Source organism: Mus pahari, chromosome X (genome assembly GCF_900095145.1).
Source record: "Mus pahari chromosome X, PAHARI_EIJ_v1.1, whole genome shotgun sequence".
Classification (NCBI taxonomy): Eukaryota; Metazoa; Chordata; class Mammalia; order Rodentia; family Muridae; genus Mus; species Mus pahari.
The window spans coordinates 12,140,445-12,147,237 of NC_034613.1; the positions used below are offsets into that span (position 1 = coordinate 12,140,445).

At 42.1% G+C, this 6,793-nt stretch overlaps 1 non-coding gene and 1 pseudogene across 1 annotated transcript; both read right to left on the reverse strand.

The window, feature by feature from the left end:
• Positions 1-619: 619 nt before the first annotated feature.
• The window catches only part of LOC110313746, a 47,562-nt pseudogene continuing 41,388 nt past the window's right edge, over positions 620-6,793 (reverse strand).
• LOC115063206 lies at positions 5,435-5,580 on the reverse strand. Its single transcript, XR_003843091.1, has one exon. It is a non-coding gene; the product is annotated as a small nucleolar RNA SNORA48 (small nucleolar RNA).

Here is a 6,793-nt window from a genome sequence, read left to right on the forward strand (position 1 = left end):
TTATGATGGGGAAATCCCAAGAATGAATAGTGGTGGTGAGAGCATAACATTGTAAGTGTGCATAATTCCATTGAATTGTGCTTTCAAAGAAATATAGAAGATAATATAGTGGATTAGACAACACCCCCACATAATTGTGAGTGAAAAGAACCTAGGTAACAAAAGGACAGACGTTATTCCAAAGAGAGAATCAAGTAAGCAGCCAGAACTGCAAAGTAAGACATAAAATATATATTGGGAAGCAATAGGTCATATTTATTCCTAGGTTAAATGACTATGTACTTAGAAAATGTCCCTAAATCTACAAAAGTATCTACCATAAAAATGTTCCACAAATAGTATGATTATTCTGGAAGTAAAGAGCAAGTAATCTAAGCATATATGTATAAAGTCTAAAGAAGAAATGAGGCATTTTAAAACTGAATAATACATTCGTCACAATTAAAGCCTTTTTGGCAGGACTCAGTGGCTAACTGGAGATGGCCGAGTAGATATTTAATGAATTAAAATAGAGCAAAACAGCACACCCATTTTATACACAAGAAATAAATCACACGAGAAAAAGATGAGTGGGTGCAACATGAAGCCTATGGGAAGAAAACAATAAATCTAACATTCTCTACCATCCGAGTTCTAGAAGAAAAACACAAAAAGTATGAGTTGAAAAAACACATAAATAAAAGTACTATTTTAGCATATGCAAGTCTCTAAGCCCTGGAGAGGTAGATCATCAGTTAAAGGCATAGGCTGCTCTTCCAGAGGACTCAGTTTTGATTCCCAACATCCATGTGGCAGCTGACACCCATCTATAACTCCAGTTACAGGAGATCTAATGCCCTCTCTGGCCTCCATGGGAACCACACATGCAAGAACTGTGCAGGCAGTATATGCAGGCCAACTCTTATACACATTAGAAGAGAAGAAGGGTGTGTTCTAAATTGGAAAGTCATGGCTATCTACACAACTTTCAACTCCTTTGGAAAATAGAAGGAAACAAACTAATGGAGAAAAAAAAGATGAGAGACAAGGATGTATGCTCATTCTTATTTAATAAAGATGAAACACATTAATCTTTACTATCAAAGCAGCATTTAGATGAAGCTAGTGTTGCCTATGTTTTTCAGAGATCTGGCAAATCAAAATGGAGGTGTGCTTCTAGAGATGCTAAAAAGGAATTCCTTGGTTTGTCATTCTCTAACTATGAGGGATGACCAGGCCAGCAGAAAGAACTTCATTTACAGTTCAGCCAGATATAGAGAAACTGCTCAATCCTTGCTGCAATTTATAGTGCTAATAAATGATAATGACAGCACAGGTTGTCTACTCTTCATACTAATGCTGGTGTTAATGAGATGGTAAAGTCTTTCTCAGAGAAAACGGATACATTTATGCTATCAATCAAAATTGCCATACTCCCACCATTACCTAGCTACAAAAACATAGGATTTTAGTAATGTTTCTCGAAGACAGTGTTAATCAAAATGAACTAAGAATGAGATGGGGGTAATTTGAAGATGATTCCTGTCCTTCTGTCCTATGAAGTATCAACAAATATCCAAGGCAGTAAGGGCAACTCTCCTCTATGCTTAATCTGTGAATAATGGGGTTACATCCATCCAGTGATTAGAAAACAGGCTGATGGCAGAAAGAAGAAACAAAGCAGCTGTTCTGGTATGAGTGAAAGTTTTACCCACAAAAGAAGAGACCAGAAATTCCAAGTCTTGTGTCATGGAGACAGCAGATAATTTGGCTTTAATTTTGCTAGGGTTCTGAGAGGGAGGAGAGATATGAACCATCAGTGTGCAACAGATCTCCAGTGATGTCCTGGGAACAATCTGGGGTCTAAGACTTGTAGGGGGAATTAAGGGATTGTGTTTGGAGTCTGGGATACAAGTTCTATAGGACAAATTGGAGGATAAATGTAATATGCCTGGCAGTGATGGAGATTTTGCCCAGTAAAAATAGGAGAAAGGTTAAACAGAGAGTGGGATATTTACTTCATTAGAGCCAGACAAATAAGTTTCAACAGATGGATAGAGCACATTGAAAAGGATTTTCCAGGCAGGTACAGGTCAAGGTGAGTATACATATCAAGATGCCTCCCATTTAGGAAATAGCAAAACCAGTAGCTAAGGTCATGAATCCATAGATTTAGTTGCCCCTTGAGATCCTTTTAAAGAAATACAAATCCTTGCTTGATTTGCTGTTCCAAGAATGTTCTCTCATATCTACAGTACTCTCTCAAAAATAGTATTTATTTTGGACAGGCAAACCTACTTGGGAATACTTTAAATTTTGATAGCTATTGAAGTTCTTGAAAAGACCTGATAATGTCCCTTTGAATTGGGGTAAATTTGGTCACCTGAATATTTGTAATTATTTGATTCTTGAATTGCATTTTTCTGTTGGGTATCAAAGACCCCATAGATAGCCAAAATTAACTATGTATAGTGTCAAAGGCAGTCAAGAGTTAGCTCCATAGAGGTTATTGTTGAGCTTATGAGGAATCCTTTGGCTCCTTTATGTTTTCACCAGCTGTGCATGCTATCTGCAGGGATGGCTCAAGGTCTTGCTGAAAATGTGGTTTCCTTTGATAGCATAAGAGGCATTCTCAGTACTTCTTGACTTTTCTTTGAAGGAATATGCAGTGGTTAGAGACAATCTCTGGGGCCTCCATGGCATCTAAAACAGAGGATAGATGATTTAGTGGAAAACTGAAGTTTCAGAGAGAGTCTTTGTTGTTCCCTAAACCCTGGCTAAGTTTGAGGGTCACATGTTAAAATATTGGCTGTTCTTTTAGCCTTCTCTGCCTCATTGGCTCAGGACTCCAAGCTGCACCAAGCTTTTGATGTTGAAAATGAAAAACAGTTTCATCAATGTTGGGTCCCGCCCACCAGCCTCTAAGCATTGTATTGCGCCCCTTGCAGACACGCTAAGAGTTGCTCCCCCGGACGTCCCAGAACACAGCGTCCTCAGACCGCCCACTGTCAACGCCCACTCGTCGCCCGGACCAACCACCAATGTTGTCACGCCTACTTGATTGGACCCGCCTTCTGGACACAGCTCCACTGAGGATCGGACCACGCGCCATTGGGACTGAGAGACACACTCAGCAGAGACAATGGGACATGCGGGAGAGGGTTGGGTTCTCCCGCGTGTAATTAATAAGTAGTATTCTTTCTTGTAGCTCATCTCTATTTTCAGGAAGTTTAGCTCTGCAGTGCGAACCCACCCCAAGGTGTTTTCTGCCCATGCAGACATGGCGCCGGTGTGCGTGACGCAGAAACATACACATCAATTTAGAAGAAGCAGCCATGGGTTTTCATTTTAACTTTTGTATACATTTAGACAAAGCTTGGAAGAAAACAAATAGATCTCTAAATAAACCTTAATTTTGTTAAGACTAGGTTTACTAAACAGTTAAAAAATCTGGCAAACTAATGAGGAAATATAATTATCTTCTAAAATACAAAATAATTTGTTCTTTAAGACAGTTCTTATAATGTTTCTAAAAAGCACATCAATCTTAAAGGAAGTTTCTGAGTTTTTTTAAAACATATTTTACTTTTATATCAGTTTACTGAATTTTGACTTTAGGAATTTTGAGAGCTTATAATCATCATACATATAACATCTTTTAAAAAGCTTTTATTGATTCTTTGTGAGTTTCGCATCATGTGCCACATTCCCACTCATCCCCCAATCCCCTTTGCTGCCCTTTGCTCTTGCAACCTCCCCCACAAAATAAAACACACAAGTAAGCAAACAAAGAAACAACAACAAAGATAAAGCACAGAATTTTTTGAAAGCTGTAGTATGTCATAGTGTGTCCCATAGTTTATCCCTCTGCCCACATATCTTTATTTCCAAATGTTCATTGCAATGAGTCATTGGTCTTAGCTTGAGATGTCTGGCTTCTGTGACACCATCAATATTAGAACCTCATCAGGAATTCTTCCAGTTATCCTGTTGTTGCCCTATGTCATGGAGATCCTGCAGCTTTGGAACAGGGTTTACCCTTTCTCTACCAAGTGTTGGTAGATGGTGTAGACTTGGGGATGAACCAATTCAGAGCCCTGGATATGGGCCTGGGTGGTGACTGAACTGATTAGCCTTTATCTGAACCACTAGAGCAAGTTCTCCAGCCCTGCTCTGGCTAGGCTACCCAATGCCACCAGCCATCAGGAGGATGCAGGGTCAACTGTCCCACTCTCATCCCCTCAGGGATGGCTCATCTGCATCCACACCTCCAGAACCCAGAACCGGCTCCAATGTGCTGCTCAGTCAAGGTTCAGGGCCACCCTCCCAAGTTCTAGAGCAGGAGAAGGGAAAGCTCACCTATGCCTTCACCATACACTGTATTACCCAGGCAAGGAGAAGGGTTCTCTCTCCAGAGAGCTACAGCCAATGAGGGAGCAGGGCTAGCTGTCTTCTGACTACTGTAGGTAGTGAGAGGGAAAGAGGAGGACATCACCTTAGAAAAGTTGTAGGGCCAGATGTCCTATGCTCTGATCCTCCGTGGTGGCTCACCCACATCTCCTCAACCACAACCAGCCCTACTCTGCTGCCCAGGCCAGGTGCAGCTCTCCTTTGTGCAGCAGCCAGCAAGGGAAAGGGCCAGTTCTCCTGCTCTCTTGACCACCTGGGACCAGATCTCCTGACTACTGCTTGCACCCACCCACATCACCTTATGGCAGATGTGTGGTGGGATCAGCTCTCCCAAGCTCTAGCCCTTGGGGCTGGCTCACCTGTGCTCTCCCCCAACACATACCACCACCACCACAGCTGTGCTGTCCAGGGGAGATACAGGCCTCACACCCTGTAGTGCTGCAGCTGGTTAGGGGCAGAGCTAGCTTTCCTGATTTCATGACCCTGTAGGCAGCTTCCCCAACTGCCGGAGGTGGCAGGGGACAGCAGCATCTGTGACACCCCACAGCAAATGAGTGACTGGGTCAGGTCTCACAAACTCACACCCTCGAGAGTGACTCACCCACACCACAACCACAACCAGGACTAGTTTTGCTATGCTGCCTGGGAGAGATGCAAGGCCTGCTCTCAGGGACAATCCTATGGTGTATAGCCATGGACTCATGGCCCTTACTGGCAGCTCTGGCTATGACCTGACCTCACCATGGTCCCAGGTAGCAGGGCTGGCCACTCACAACAGGCCTCCACCCTCAAGTCTCCATTTCCATCTCTCTTTTTAAAGCTCAAGTTGCTCCACTTCTGTTTCTCTACTACCTGAACACCACATACTCACACATTTTGGTAGCTCCCACTGTAGGCTGGTTATATGCCTCACAGGTTCCTGTGTGACATCCTCCATCTGTGTTGCTTGGTGTGGCAGCAAGCAGATGTCTATGGCCTGGTATGCCCACAGGTTTCTGTCCATCTTTTTCCTCCTGTACTGTGCTACCTAGATTTTATTTGATCTTTATGAGTCCTGGATATAAAACAGCTTTACCCATCAAGTCAGACATCAAGCTTGTATAAACAATAGACTGCCATCTTCTCTGCCCCTGACTGATATATGAACACCACCAGCCACAAGATGTCTCTTTGCCCATTTCCAAAGAGACACATAACATCTTTAAGTAAGGTGTGTGTGTGTGTGTGTGTGTGTGTGTGTGTGTGTGTGTGTGTGCATTATATGTGTTCATTTTGTATGTGCATCTGTGAGAATGTGAATATATGTGCTCTTAGATGTGGATCCTGGAGGTTGTCATCAAGTATATTCCTTGTTTCCTCTCCCCTTTATTTTTTTGAGACAAAGACTCTCACTGAACCTAGAGCTCATCACTTTGCTTAGACTGCATGGCCAAAGATATCCACAAATCTGCCTGTCTCTCCCCCTCCCCCCCCCCCGCTCCCAACCAAATCACATTAATTCTGGGAATGTGAACTCAAGTCTTCACAGTTGTGTGGCAAGCACTTTACCAATCTGGTTCATCTCCCCAGCTAAACATTCACTTTTATTTTCAATCTTTCTTGCATGTCTTCATATTTACATACTTCTTTGTTTTTTCTTCTGTTACTGATTCATTTCTACCTCATTTTCTTCCTTAATATCAACAGACATAGCAACATTACAAATTTAACAACTTATTTAATGAGTTAAATCCAAATTACACTTGTAATAAAATGTGGTTACACATTGTTAAAGTAAAATTTCTTGGTTGCTGCCTTTATTGTTGCCAAGGAAAACTGCAGACTGTGTGTGGAACCAGCCTGAGGGAGAGAGAACTATGTTATAATCACCAAAGCTGAAAGGAGTTGGAGAGGTGAAGAGCACTTTGATATCATCAGACATGGAGAGGGAGAATTTAGAGTTTGTCAGCTGGTTTTTTGTCTTGCTTTGGTTCAGTATTTCCTCACTATGTTCCTTTCCCTCTTTTAGACTGGTAATGTATATTCTGTGCCATCGTATTTTGGAAGTATATAATCTGCTTTTTTGTTACAATTTGGATTTTATAGGAGGTTACAATTAGGAGTTTCAAAAGAGACTTTGGACTTTTAAACTGTGCTGAGACTGGAAGACTATGGGAACTTTTGAAGTTAGACTAAATGCATTTTGTATTATGAGTGGACACAAGCCTATGGGGTCCAGGGAGTGGAATGTGGTGGTTTGAAAGAGAGTGACCCCCACAGGCTCATATTTGAATGGTATTCACCAGGGATTGACACTGTGAGAGGAAGTATGTAGCTGGGGGTGGTCTTTGAAGTTTCAAAAACCCATACAAGGCGCTCTCTCTCTCTCTCTCTCTCTCTCTCTCTCTCTCTCTCTCTCTCTCTC